A 15,778-nucleotide genomic window follows, 5' to 3' on the forward strand; every position below is an offset into this window, starting at 1 on the left:
AAACGGCGACGCACACGGTCATAGATTCGAGATACGCCGAGGTGTCCTGCCGTTGGTGCGTCGTGAAGCTTTTCTAGAACGGTGGAGCGGAGGTGTTTAGGTACTACAAGCAGGAACTCAGAGCCGTCCGGATGAAGGTTACGACTGTACAGAGTACCGTCGCGGAGGACGAAGAGGCGTAGAGCAGCATCGGCAGGAGAGTGTTCTAAACGGTCGATGAGTGCTCTGATGTAGGCGTCACGGCGTTGCTCGTCGGCGAAATGAAGCAGCAGGGATACAAAGAATACGCAAGAAGCACTGGCAATATTGGCGCAGTCAGAGTCGTCAACCGGGTAACGCGATAAACTGTCAGCGTCTTGGTGCAGGCGGCCAGACTTGTACACCATGAAATATGAGAATTCCTGTAGCCTCAAAGCCCATCAACCAAGCCGGCCTGTAGGATTGCTTAGCGATGAGAGCCAGCAGAGAGCATGATGGTCAGTGACTACGGATATCGTAATAATATAAAGTACAGACGTGCACAGTTAAAGGAAAGAAGAACTTAGTATTCTGTATTCGATTGTTGTTCAGATCTGAGGTAAAATCCCAAAGTGAGTTTGTTCAAATGAAGTTGATAGAATTTTGCCGTTATGTACATATCATTGATGTTTAGACTTTCCAGTTGTCAGTGAACTGCCCTTTAAGGCGTCGGTAGTGGTTGGCGTGAGCATCGGGACGAATAACAAAGCTACCTAAAAAAAAGAACCATTTAATGCTTGGCCACAAAGTAGCACTGTGCCTTTCGTATTTTTATTAAAATGGAAACGTGTTTTCCGCCCTCCCTGACTTTAAGATCGTAGAGCCCTACATAAGTGAAACGCATTTCCAATCGAATAATAATAAGGTAACTGCGCACTGTAGTGTTCCATACTCTGGATCCATTCTGTGCTATACGAGTACGTGGCGCCAATTTGTGACGTTTATTATATTGCATAGGTATCCATACTTCTGCAGAGCTTTCTGTGGTAGCGAAGAAAAGGCTACAAGTGTGGAGATGTTGGGATTAAAGCCGATGGCGTGATATTACTGGGGTATGATCCAGACCACGCCAACAGCAGCTAAAGACACTCAGGAAAAACATTTTAAATAGGTTTCTTATCCTTCATTTGGTGCTGAAGGGCAGAGTCCGTTACAGACACCCCTATGTCAGTAAATATGTTAGACACGGCCAAACACGGCGAATGCAGCTTTCATGACTTGCATAGCTGCAACAAAAGACACTGTGCTGCTGGGCTAGGCCCCGGTCATGATAGAATACGGTCAAAGACTTCGTCTAGCTCTGCCTTGCTATCGTGCTTAAAAGTTCGCCTGATTTACTGTTCTGAAGGAAGTTAAGAGCAGTGGTCCTGGAAGGTAGCCATGCCACAGCGATAAGACAGGAGGGGTCGCGGTACTGTGGAACACCTCATGAGAAGCGACCAGCTGCTGCCTTGGTAGTTACCATAAGCATAACGAAGAAGTCTGTCCCTTCCTTTCGACGTACACAGCTGCTGCACCGATAACCGCACAGGGGTGCCCCACCCTTGTGGCACGGCAATCGTAACGACACTGGATATTGCCCGACATTTGCATAACGCAAGCAGACTTACACAAAGTGAGGGTTATAGTTTATGACGTCAGTTGTAATCTCGAAGAAACGGAACTTCGGCATGTCGCTTTTCTGCCCTGCTTCTCTGACTGGCGGATTTGCTGAAAGAAATGCGTTTCCTGAGTGCTACAGGTACGCAGCAGAGCTTATTCCAACAAAAAAAAAAAAAGTTGCAACTTATCAATCCTGCTTCAACGAAAGCAATAAGAGAGCTTCCAGAGGCAAGGGAATTCCGATGCGTCTTAAAGTACTCTGGCACATACTGAAATTAACATGCATTCAAGTGACGCCCTTTATTGCATGACTCTGTGCGGATGAAGGCACATGAAATAATGCAAAGATTTACGTGTAATCCCGCACGTTCACCTGCTGTGTAGTGACCTGCAATACATATTTGCAAAAATTTGGATTAGCGACTACAGAGCTTGTCGCGCTGCAAAGCAGACGCAGAGGCTTTCAAAACAAAAGTATCGTACAGAAAGAACGCTTGAAGAATGATAGCACATCAAAAAAAAAAAATTTTTTTTTGCATCCAGTTGCTCAAAAGCGAGGTTTCTGCGAGGTCAAGGGAGGGAGAGTGTGGGACGGATAAGTTCCCGCATGTTTCTTAAGATTGCGTCTATTCAGACACTCCTTGTCCAAAAGTATGTATGTATTCGGTTAGAAATGCGATTACACATACCTTTGACGACGTTACTGCCTTGCACCATTCTGCTTCCCAAGATGTCAATGATAGCTGTGCTCTTTGTGGTAATGAAACGTAAGATGTAGAACCCCGGCGCCCTACTTTTTTTCCGAGCTCTGCCTTGTATATGAAAACGTGCTGCGGCGTGAAGCTCTGTCGCCATTCCCCTACGCGTAGACAGCCGTCGTCAATTCAGATAAAGCTACCGTCACCTCTGTTCAAATAGCAGAAAAAAAAAACGCCACCATCCAGAAGCAAACATAACCAACTGGAAATGCGTCCGAGGGAGAAACAATCGACCCGGAGCGTTCGCCGAGTGCCCATCGACCCATGGTAACCGTATGACCCCTGCTGCCTAACGATGGTCCTACCTCTCCGGTTTTACACCTTGGCGCTACAGGGGGAGAGACGTTACAGTGAGCCCCGGCGGTAGTTCCCGGGAAAGGTTTACGAGGCAGTACTGCGAGTAGCGCTACAGAACGCCAAGTAGGCATGCGTGCAGAGGGAGGTGGGCGTTACTTATGGGCGTCGTCGGACCGAAAGCCCTACTGGCTGCATCGGAGACACAAGTTGTTGGCAGTTTCAGGCGGGAAAGCTGAAAAGGGCGTGCCTTAGTTATCGGGATGACTGCATTCCCAGCGTTGTTCCCTTGATTAAGCGCGTTCAAAGTGCGATTGGCAGTCGAAGATTGGCACTTGGATGCTCCGCTCTGTGCCCTGCTTATTCTTATTCTAGACTTGCAGTACACTAAATGTTTTGTCTTCATGTTTCTGTCTAACCTTACCCCTTTCCCAGTGCATAGTAGCAAACATCATCCGGATAACCTCCCGGCACTTCACATCCGATTTCTCTCTTTAAGTGCCACACATCGTAATGCAATTGAACGTTTTGTTATGAAACTCAGCTTATTCACGAATGATCCCCGTGCTTTGTGCAGTAAGGTAATAAACTATCAATTAAGAGTGCGTGATGAAGCACAAATCTCCCGGAGCAATAGTTTAACTTCTATTGGTGCTAAAAACCGCAATGGTTTGGAAAAACACTAAAGTTCAACTTCTTTCCCTTAAATCCTCAGAAATGCGTACCCAATTACTCCATGAGAGCGCCTACGCTTTCCCTAGCGAAAGTTCTAAGCTAATTGAGGCAGGTGCTGGAAGTACGTACGCTCTTTTAGAAGCTCAACTTGACACGAAGGCGTTATATTCACCGATCCCATAGCTCCCACCGCAGCCACCAGAAGGGAGGCTTTAACACAGTGAGAGCCTCTGTTACCATTCGTGGAACATCACGCTGCTTTAATTGAACCTGTGTGCGTACAGTCGACTAACGAGCTTTCAGATGGTTTCAGATTGGTTTCGAACGTACATGGCCAACGGGCGGTCCTTCCATTACTCTACGTCGTCTTTCCCTCAATCCCTGAGAGTGTGAACGTGAATGTGCTATAGGTTTCTTGAAACGCAAATGGAGCATCGAGAAATATTGCAAAAATGCGATGCGCGCCCCTTTCTGGGCCAGAATTTCTCTAAGCCACCAGAGATTAAGAGCCTGCAAGCGTTCAGCAGGAGCTGAAATAATATGAAATGTTTATTTCGACTTACGTTTGGTAACTTTATTTATATATTAAGTCGTCATTTATAACTGCTCGCACTAATAGCTCTCGCTTAGCAGTGCAGGGCTGGTTGAATGAAAAACATAATTAATTACGAAAGAGTATAAATTAAGCATGTGCTTCTGTATACAGCCTTCGCATATGCAGAACAAAGATTCCACTCTGGAAACGGCGATAAGTAACGTGCAGCAACCTTCGCACCAGATCACTTATCCCAGAAAAGCTTATCTTGCTGAGCACTATAACGTTTGTGAATAAAAAAAGAATTGCTAAGGGTTTATGTGCCGTTTCAGATTCGAAATTCTTTAATGTTCGTGCTTTCACATGGTCGCTTCATATGGCCCTACGATTGCGCTTCAAACTGATAAAAATGTGGAGATAGGTAAAAAAAAAGACTATTGTTTCAAGCGCCTTCGTTCATTAAGTTCATAATCTGGCCACAGTTGTTTGGTGAACGAGCGAATGTTAATGAGAGCAGCATTCCGGGCAAGTTGGTAATCCAATGTTCGTGGCTAAATGCATTCAGTAGCGGTCGCATTTGGGTTTTAACGCCATCATCATTTTTTCCCAGTTTAGGGCACTTGATGATGATCCTCATGTCCGTTTCAAACATCTTTCATGCCAATTGGCCCGACTGTGCACGCAACGATGTGTATGCGAATCTCGGTGTGTTCCTCAATAGAACACTCGGTAATAGACAACTTGGGTATGCGCAACTGCGAGAAAAAAAAAGTTATATGAAAAGAATGAGACCTGAGCGTGCATTGAATAAGAAGCATTGATCTACAGTGAAATGAATAAGATGTCGTCATCAGAAAAAAAATTTAATGGTCGCTTAATCAGCAGTTGTCATTTTGGCAATATAGCATGCCGCTATACATTGATTGTGTGCCGATCGAACTAACATCAACATTCAGCATGCGATGTGTGTTGCCGGGATTTCTCACACAACATCAAATCTGGATCCTCTCAAGCCATAACTTTGACATGTTAGTAAAGCGAAGCTTTTCTTATCTGCCCTCCTGCGTTTGGTGTAGCTGCCACTGGCAGGCCGGCTGCATGGGTATATAGAGGCATAGCTAATTGTACAAGTAGATAAGTATATTATCCGCGCGCGGAATGCAAGCGAAACCAAAGAAGCGTGATGCCGACCAAGAAAGTGCCAGTAAGCGCACCTTTGTTCTGCTCAATAAAAAAAAAATACCTGCGTAAATTGTGAACACGCATATTGCCGGTTAACGCGTGTCCCTAAAGAACACCGTCTTTGTCAAACGATATTTCCATTATTTTATTTTGGGATCTAATCATTTGGTAAATATTACTGGTCGTATGCCCAGTTTCGGCCAATACTCCCAACGGGTATGTGCAGTGGTGACGCAAGAGGTTGATGGTCCTTAAATGCAGCTAGATATGTGCGGTGCTTGCGTGTGGACACGCCTGCTTTCCCCATTCCCACGATAACCATCATACACTGCCTTCGTCCTGATGACATCTCTGCATAGACATCTCGCACTATGCATTCGCCTTATCCGTATTTGCATGATGAAACGGCTTGTGATCAGAGTACTGCATTGACATAAAAATTGCATCAATCTGACCTTTGTTGTGGTAAAAACACAGCCTAATGTAGCCTTGTCTCGCGGTATGAAAGTAGGCACAATGCACGCATCGCCGTTAGTGGTATAAAATTTAACACAAGCTGTTTGTCGAAACATTATCTTTCCATAGAGTGCAGCATGCGTGTTAAATTGGCACATATTATTTCTTTTCCCATTCTTTCACTTCAATTCTCCTACGAATGTGCACTGTGTAGCCAAAATTATGTGTAGCAAGTACAGTTAGGGTCAAAACAAGTACTACGTAAGTTTTGTGGGCCTTCCTAGTACAATCGATGGATAGACTGATTTAGATGTGCTGTTACGCCACGGTCTCACAGCGCAGGCTGTTATGGTCTCATTCCAATAGCCGTTCTGGCTAGCGTTGTTGTCCGCCGCCATCACTGGTGTCCGTCGCCGCTATCGCCAGGAATGAGAAAAATAAACCGCCAGGATCGAACCGGGGCACTCTGCGCGGTAGTCTGCTGCTCTATCACTGCGCCAAGCCAGCGCTTGTTGCTGCTGCAGAAACATGCCGTATACGCGCATCTTTAGCGTGCGTGGAGTTACGCTAAGCGTGGACAGCTGGGGTAGTTCTTTGTGAATAGCAGTATAAAACATCATTCCAGTGCACAAAGAAACATGGACGAGCCGAGAATGATGAAAAGAACGCCGATAAATATATGGAAATGAACGCGGATGAAAATACAACTGGCCGCAGGTGTGATAGGAACATGTACATTTGTTTAACATTTCTTTAACTGAAATAAAAACTAGGAATAATTTTCGCCTGTGCTGTCCTTGATGTCATTGCTTCTTGGCTTCTTATGATATGCAGCAAAGAGCGCAAGATTCGCCGAAGGAAATGGAACTTAACGACTAATAAGGAAACTGACTTCCAGACGACAGGTAACTCGTACGACCATACTCGCGTCGTCTGGGAGAATGCAAGCTGTCACGGCCGGTCGTCGGCGACATGCATTCAGAAAGGAATCCATCCCCATCCTGCTCCCATGTGTAGGGTAGCAAACCGGTTAGGCTAAACTGGTTAACCTCCCTGCCTTCCTTCTCCACTTTTTCCTTCCTTCCTTCCTTCCATGATATGACCATACACACTTATATTTATATAACGGACCACTGAGAACACTCAATGACTGACGAAGTTTTCAAGCAATAAATACGTGTGCTTCGATCACAGGTCTACGGACGCCTAAGAGAGGGAGCTATAGGACATCAAAAAAGTGATTACGAAGTATACGAGAGTATACTTCTCATATTACATACAGGTGGCGTAAGATGTCGAAGTCGTAGGCGTACCTAAGCAGACTGCACAGGAGACATTTATATTGTTCCAAGGCACTACGCAGCAAGTCAAATATTTCAACCACTAATGTATTGGACCACTTACAACGTTAAAGGTGCGCTATGCCTTTGAATGCAGAGTTTGCTCTTTAAAAAATAACATTGATTTCGCAATCATAACAACTTTACAGCGTCAAATACATAACAGAGGGTTCCTATCGGGGTCATTGCAATGCGAGGACATCTTTGTGTCACCGCAGCACAAAACAAATCATTTTCGGGGAACACACTCCAGCTCGGTAAAAGTATACGGAGCAGCACAGGTAGGTGGAAAAACGCTCATTTTGAGTTCTCTCTAAAATGAATTTAAAAAAAAAAACACGAGAAAATAAACTACCGGTGGTGCTCAGCTGAGAACGATCACAGAAATGCAGAACCATCGTGAACCCTTCCGTAGCAAGAGAGGTCGGTGCCAACTCTCGGGCCGCCTTCGAAGACCGCGAGTAAAAAAGTGTATGCAGCGGTGCTCCAGCTTTCCCGATCTGAATTGCTAATGCGTTCCCCCTCTCGTGCCTTGCGAGAGCACGCCACCTCGTCGATACGGCACAGCGTCTCACACTTGATTCTTGCAGCGGAACTGTGGACAATCCTCGGGTGTCACGAAGTCCAGGTGAAATGACGGAGCATTGTGGGGTGGGATGGGATGGATTCCTTTGTGAATGCACGTCGCCGACGACCGGCCGTGACAGCTTGCATTCTCCCAGACGACGGGAATAGGGTCGTACGAGTTACCTGTCTTCGGGAACTCACTTTCCTTATTGGTCGTTAAGTTCCATTTCCTCCGGCGAATCTTGAGCACTTTGCTTCTCTACGGCATCGCCGTTTACAATGTTACTCAGGAGTTTTCAATCATGACACCACTAAAAGTAAAACAAAAACGAAACAAAAAAAGAAACAAATAATTTGTGCATATTCTGTCTAGTTTCATTGTGAGATGTGAAGGAACGAAACCATACTCGAAACACTGGCTTCCGATGACGGAGCACAGAAAAATGGGAATTTTCCAGGCTGTGAAAAATTATCTGCCGGCACAGAAATAATGAAAGCCTGTTTTTGTGTCCGTACGATTGTTTGGTTGTTATTGCTACCAAATGCACTTTCTCATTTTCGGATGGGGAGAAGTGAAAGAAGAATGGTAGAAACCCAAGGACGAGCGCTTGTCAATTTTGTCACACACATCGGCTTTTGCGCGCGAGATATCTTTTTCTGTAGTTGTAGGGACGCCGGCGTTGACATGGCACCTGAACCTTGTGTCCGCTGTTGCGAAGCGCGTCGGTAAAAAGATGTAAAGAATCACTGACATGTAGAAATGTACTTGAAGAAGGTAATGTTTGAATTACCCCGTGCATGGTGGCCTTTTTTGTGGGCGCCTGCCTCTTGTGATCTCAAACAGACGTGCACTTTACGAGAGAAGCCAGCAGGCCCGTCAGAAACACGTTGCAGATATTCAGGGTTAAAACAAGAGAGGGAGAACGAGCAAAGGGAACGTATGACAATTGTGGCGGAGAAGTACGCACATTAATAATAAATATAAACAATAATATTCTGTTGCGCTGCAGATGGGCGGCGCTTGCTTGGTTTGTTTCGCAATAATCCGCTGTTTTATTTAGCGTTGCCACGCAGATTACTTTGGCTACGGACACAATATAACCTAAATTTATGCGATGGATTAACCGATCCGCAAATTTGAAGATGCCAGAGCTGAGGCGTACGGTGTCCTTTTAATTTGTGTGTTTGGTTGGGTGTTTTCATTTTTCGAAGAGCATATCACGGAATTCTTTCTATTCAGGCTCATTACGCGAAGCGCCTGCGTTATATTAATCACAAATTGCAATGCCCGCTCCCAATAGTGCATTTTAATTCAACTTCAGATTGTCCTGAAGTGCTAGAGCGACGCTTTCGAAAAGCTGTTAACTGCAAAACCCCCGTAGTTCGCCGCATGTATTAAGGATGGATAGCTCGCAACTGGTGTAAGTGCTTGGACTTCTGCTAAGCCGTCATCACTTCACTATACTGCTGAAGCTGTACTTCACAATTGCAACGTGTGCCCTAAAGTCATTAGGGAGGAGTTTATTTATTGAATATATCTGTTCAGAAACCTTCCCATTGTGACTTCTCGTTTAGGTAACACATAACTCTTTAAGAAACGTACTTGAACAAGCACAATAGCGCTGTTTGTCAAATGTGTTTTTAATGTGAAGCTTTCTTTGCCGATCCTATCGTACTGTGACATGTGTCAGAGTCCCCAAACAAATTTAGATAGGCGTCGGGCTTCTGGAAAATACATGTCCCATTTTTTTAGCATTCTTCTACAAGCATCAAATATGACCTTGGTCCTCGTGACATCACTGCTTAGACGTGGCACACTGTGCATCTACCTTATTTGGTGTTGGCATATCGGGATTATTGTGAAGGTCACAGGGCATAAGCATATACGTTGCGTAAGCATATAGTTGCGATCTATTAAGTGCGCACAATTATGTGTATGAACATCGCATGGCATTACACCTTGCATAGAATGAAAATGAAAAGAAATTGTCGCATCGCATTGGGATGTGACAAATTAGTTAGCAGCTTCACTAAAGCTTCTTTTACTGCAGATTCGAACACGTCCATTTGCATAATTCGTTTTATTCAGTGTATGTGTCAGCTGCACCTCAGACGCTGCCAATGATATGTGCTTCCCGCATGTTTCCATAGAGTGGCTATAGTATGTTTCCTAGTATATTTTGTACGCTACAATTTTTGCCGCAGTATACCACAAATGCATTACAATTTTAGTCTTCATCATCTTTAACGGCCTAATTTCTGTCCGCTGCAAGGGGAACGGCCTCTCCAAGAAATGTTTATTCTGTGAGTATTTAATTTGCCATAAGGAACACAGGGCATGCTCCAATAGAGAAGCTTCTATAACGCACGTAACATTCCACCAATTAACCGCCTTATTCATTGGTGTTAAAACGTGCACTGCTAATGAAACCAGCTGACGCCGATCATCGTACATCTGCAGTCTCTCCAATGTTCGCGCACGGTCACATCTTGTGCCGCACGCGTCGAAAGAAACAGCATGAACAATAACTGCGTGCATTGAAAGCAAGAGACCAGAGAGGCAGAGTGCCAGTCCCTTTGAGCTACTCTCCTGTCTTTCTTCCGTCCCTCAGTTCCTTTCCCTTGCGCGCGCTGCCTCGTGAACTTCACCTTTACATTCGGCCGCGCTGCAAGTTTCCTGCGCGGCTTTCAACATGGGACGTCGTCCCGTCTTGGCCTATGGAGTCGATGACGTTGGTTCCGGCGGTTGTAAGGGTGCGCGGGTGGTGAAAAACCAGTCGCCAAGACTGGACACGTCATCGTCGTTGAGCCGTGCGGCGCGCAAAGAGCTTCTCGGGCGTTCACCGCTGACGGCTGCGCTCTGGTAGACGCCTTCGTAGACTCCTACTTGCCCAAACAGTGGGTGGAGTAGCCGACATGGCTCAGGACACCGATAGCGCTCGGCGATGTCTTTGTGTTGCCGCAAGAGAACCTTTATGCGTGTGTCTGGCTCCCTTGTTCATTCATAGGGAAAGGTTTGGGCGGCGCTTGTCGTCGCCTACGACAGGAACATCGCCGGTTTCCAGTGGACACTGATGTCACGCGCACGTCTGTCGGGTCAGATGCGAGCAGACGGTGATTCAGTTGACGGGCACTGGTTTTGCGGGCCTTGCACAGTCGGCACTGCCCGACGGCGCTGTTGGCACTGTCTTCCGCCCAAAGTAAAACTCGGAGCAACACAGTGCTGCTGAGTCGTCCTTGTCAGAAGATGCATTAATGGAAGACTCCACGGGCAGGTCTTGAATAAATGAGATCTCGTTGGTGTGGGTCACCTTGGTTGATTCCAGGGAGACTTCACTCAGCGCACGCCAAACGGCAGCGTCTTCGACCAATGGCTGTGATAGTCAATAAGGCTCGGATAGTTCTGGAAGCTTGTCGTTGCTCGGGTCTACGGAGAGGTCAGGTTTCTGCAGGGCTATCGGGTGAGACTGCAGGCTGTATCCACTTGAAGAGAGCTGTGCGAATGGCCCCATTTGCAAGATATGCGCCGTCATATACTTACGGTCAAAAATGCACTGTCGTTCTACTTACTTTTTCTGCACAACGTCATTTCATACATTGAAGCACGAAAGGAATACTGAAATGCCAAAGCATTTCTGAGCAAAGTTCGGGAATGAGTATCTCGAACCGGATGTCATCCTGAGAATCGCCAGTGGATCCGTCTTGCGAACTTCTCGGCTTGAACATTTAAAGTGTAATGTATGCCCTAAGGTAATTGATTAAAACTCAGTGAGTGATTTTTCGTTAATTAGACCATGATGTATTTCATTCCTTTGCTCTTCAAGTAGACCAGCTCATGGACTGTAATTGTGCTATCTGTCACAGGTAATTTATAAAAATTTTGACAGTATTCGCTGAATCACCCGGGATTTCATAAGCGAAGGCCTTAAACTAGAGCGAAAGAAAAAGAAGAGAAATAGAAAAATTCAGTGCCCTTCTACTCTATGAAGAAGGATGACAAGCGAAGCTGTGAATGTGGGCCCATTAATGGCGAGCTGCACCTCTGCCGCGGGTCGGACCGGTATTGCACAATCTTTGGGATTGGTCCACGAATGAGGAGTGCTTATCGCCCGCTTGACCTCCGCCTCGGGTCGACCAGGCATTGCACATTCTTCGGCATCGGTTTATGCATAAAAAATTGTTGCTCCATGTCCACGGATACGAGAACCCCACCAGAATATAGCCATAGATAGCTTCGCTGTAATTATTTTTACAATTTGTTTCTGCGAACGGGAATCTTAAGTACAACCTTAAGCGTTGGTGATAATGACTACGTAGGAGTGCAGATGTCCCCTTTCATTCGCTGATGTAAGAATAAATACTTGAAAGGAATTCGTGTTTCAAAAATGAGCGCCTACATTCTTGGCGCGACTAACACGATATTACGCCTCACGTTCTGCGCTTTTGGTATGATCTCCAACCGTTTCTAAAATGAGAAAAAACAAGGCTCACAACCTTAGGCCAACGTCACACCTAACATAAATCATATCTTATTTGTTGCATTTCTGGTAGAAATAAACGCGGTCATTATCTGCGTAACGCAAAGAACTCTAAAAGCAAAAACTAATACAAACCAAACATAGTTTTGGAAGTAGTGTTAGTGAGCAGCAATTGCCAGCAAGATTGTCTAACGGTCTACAACTGCAAACGAAAGCAAGAAATGAGCCACGGCCAGCGGCAAGTGAAACAAGATTGTCATAGTGTCTGGCTCCAAAAAAAGGCAGTGACACTGCCAAGCTCTGAGTCCTAATCGTGTTCGCCACCTCCTTTACTCCAAGGAGCCTGGATCGAAGAAGCCGACCTGATAACTTACGCAAGCCGGAATTAGCTTTTCGGCCAAGCCTGTACTACCGACTATTTTCACCGACGGCGAGGCACGACTCTCATTGAACGGCGGCCCCGAGTAACCGGCTTTCTCCCTTAGCACTCTGCCCTCTTTCAGGGTTCTGCAAGCACCATCGGCTGTCTCTGGCTCGAAAACTTCTCCCGCTGAACTACTTTAGGGGGCCCTGCGCTCTCTGTTATGTTTTCTGCAGTTCCATCAAGGTGTAAAAACCCTATGGGCAGGACCATCGTTAGGCGTCAAGGGTCGCACTGTTTCGGTGGGTCGATAGACAGTCACAGGCGCGCCACCGGGGCGATTGTTCTTTCCTCAGACACATTCTTCCGTTCCTTCACCTCTTGGAGATGCAGGGTTTGTTTTCTGCGTTTCTACCAAGAGAGGTGAAGGTAAGACTTATACGCAATGACACAGCTGAATCACGCACTGAAGCGCGGAAAGACGCCTACTGTACGGTTCCATACTTGTATCCCACATGCATGATAGAGTTGAAAATCGGGTAAATTTAGCCGCCATTTCAACTCTGCGGCCGTGTCAACTGACATAGAAATCGCACCCATTGCAGCGGAATCTACGTTTCGCTTTAAAGCTGCACGTTCAATGCGCCTAAAGCGTAACATGCTCTGCGTTGAACTTCTCAGAGGTAACATGAATTGCATAAATTATGAGATTCTTGTGCCTGAAGGGCACGTTTCATCAAAGGGGTTTTGCAATGCAGGGCTAGTCTCACTTCTAAAACATCACCACAGGACACCTCGGCTTCACGATAGGGCAACTCTAGTTCGTCCATTGTATCCATCGTCTCCATGAAGCCGTGACAGCTTCACGTTGTTTGGTCAGAAGCAGTGAAAGTGAGGTGAGAGAGAAAGCGAAGGTGTGAAAGGCAAAGAGGTCTGCTATACATGCATCAGATTTGCTAGCGTAAACTGGAGATAAGATAACAGTAGATTTAAACGAAGAGAGAGAGAGAGAGAGCACAGAGCGCACACAGGAGCAGGCAATCAAGAATTTGCAAGATGATTCATTCACGCTATTTGGTGCCGAGTGTTCTTATGGAAGTGGGAAAAAGGAATACCGCTGCAGTACACACCTTATACATAACGTTTCGATGGTGGAAATACACCGTGCCCCTATGTGGATTCAATGCTAACGCCTTACTGTCGATAGGCATGGTGACATCGGTTCAGCCGCAATGTTTTGTTTTCATACTTTCATTGCCTCAGAGAAGACTAGTAGAGCAGAAGGCATTCAGCTGATGCCGAATTATCTGTATCATAATGTTTCCTCTTTCTTTAAGTTGTATTCACCTTCGGATGATCTTGAAATCTCCGTAATTACTATATGTACCTACCACGTCGAATTCTTCGTATGAGCACAACAATGCACGCTTGAGATGAGTTCTAATGCTCTGAAATGTTAATATAGGGCATGAATGAAACCTTTTTAACGGCATGTGGTTCTCTTACATTTCCTTCACCGTGCTTAGGCGAGGAATGCCTATAGCCACTAATGCGATGCCACTGATCATTTGTGTATCCAATGATATTAAAGCATGTGAGGCTGTCAGTGGTGTTATGTAAATAAACGCACGCCCACACATGTACGCACACTTCTATTCCTGCAACTACAAACACAAACAGGGAAAACCTATGTGAGAGCTACCTTTCTGCCGAGCATTCAGCCTGTGTAAAAGTACAATGTTCAACGCTATTTGCACATTTATTCTTTCTCCCTTTCTAGAGTATTTTTCTAGGATCAACTTTTCTTAATGTAAGTTTGTTTCACTGACCCCGCAAAACTAAAGCGCCCCGCACATTTCATCTTATTCTGTAAGCACTAAATGTTAGCAATGAGTTCACTGTTAGTTCACGTTTGCAACGTTCGATAGTAAGACACTTCGCAATGCCTTGCTCGCGTTTGTAGTTGCCCAAAGTTCTGCCTGCTATTGCTGCTGTTTGCACAAATTTGAATGGCCAGACGAAATACGAGAGAGAGAGAGAGAGAGAGAGAGAGAGAGAAGGAGTAGGAGACAGGATAGGCCGGGAGGGTGAACAGAATTTCTATGTAGTTTGCTACCCTGCACGAGGGGAGGAGGATGTGGGAGTGAAAGAAAGAGAGAGACAAGTCACGCGTCTTGATCGCAGCTTTGCATGCAGTGAGCCTGGTGCCGCATATCTAAAGTTGGGTAGTCAAGTCTATCGCCTTCAGGTACTGCAGAAGTGCTCAAAAGACTTTTTAGCTGGGCTGACGAGCTGTGAGGCCAGGTTATTGCTTCTGCAAATGGCTTATCGTCCAGTCTATTGAAGGCACACTGGGGAGCTGGGCAATGTTTATCAAAGCGAGAAAAGTGGCACAGAAGATGATCGATGGTCCCTTCACATTGAACTGTGCGCACATGGGTGAGTCCGCCATTCCAACGCGATAGTTGTGTGGTTTAGTGAACGCTACTGCTACCCACAGCCGACACCGCAGTGTTGCGTCACGTCGTCATGAAAGGTTTGTTGGTAATGGCAGTTTCAGTGATGAGTCGAGGCTGTATAATCAACGCATATAGATCTTCGGAGTATGCCAGTAGCTCAACGTGATGGTACGCGCGAGACTGCGATGCTCTCATGCAGCGTCTACTCTCGATAAATGCATAAGGAATGTCGGTGCTCCAGCCTGGGTAGGTCGGAAGCTTCATGAATATTTTCAACAGACGTTTCTATTAGGCTTTTAAAATTATGGGGTTTTACATGCAAAACCTGTTTTTGATTATGAGGCACGCCGTAGTGGAGGACTCCGGAAATTTCGACTACCTGGGGTTCTTTAACATGCGCCTAAATCTAAGTACACGGGTGTTTTCGCATTTCGCCCCCATCGAAATGCGGCCGCAGTGGCCGGGATTCGATCCCGCGACCTCAAGCTCAGCAGCCTAACACGATAGCCACTGAGCAGCCACGGCGGGTTCTATTAGGCTTTTGGCCTCTTGGATACGTATAAAAGTAACTTTGTCAGGACAAATCACATTCTTCAAGCACGCTTGTGCATATTGCTCTCAAAGGTCAGGCTGTCAAAAGGTCCCTTTTCAGAGCGCTGCACAAAATTAGCAGGTAGAACAAAATGGCGCTTGCGTGTTTGCATATTGCCGCGGTCGATTTCTCCTCTTCTCGAAGAACGCAATTGAACAGCAATATTATGCATCAATGCACATATATTGGGCACTGTTTCAGTATCACTGTTCAGTAAGCGAGAAATTACGCGTTCTTGAAAAGAGGTCACTTGCAGTGCGCAAGCTTACGCTTTTCTGCTTACGAGCCTTAGACGTGCGTCCTAAGCGTGGTTGTCAGAAGCCGAAAGAAATAGGAAATCGGTTAGGGACGTCGACGACTTCCGTGTGCTGACTCAGTTACGCTGGCTTGAATATATCGAGCAAACGTTCTGTCACATGGCGGTTCAGACGCAGGAACAGGAAGAGCCATGGCGTTATACC

Source organism: Dermacentor andersoni, chromosome 10, assembly GCF_023375885.2.
Source record: "Dermacentor andersoni chromosome 10, qqDerAnde1_hic_scaffold, whole genome shotgun sequence".
Taxonomy (NCBI): Eukaryota; Metazoa; Arthropoda; class Arachnida; order Ixodida; family Ixodidae; genus Dermacentor; species Dermacentor andersoni.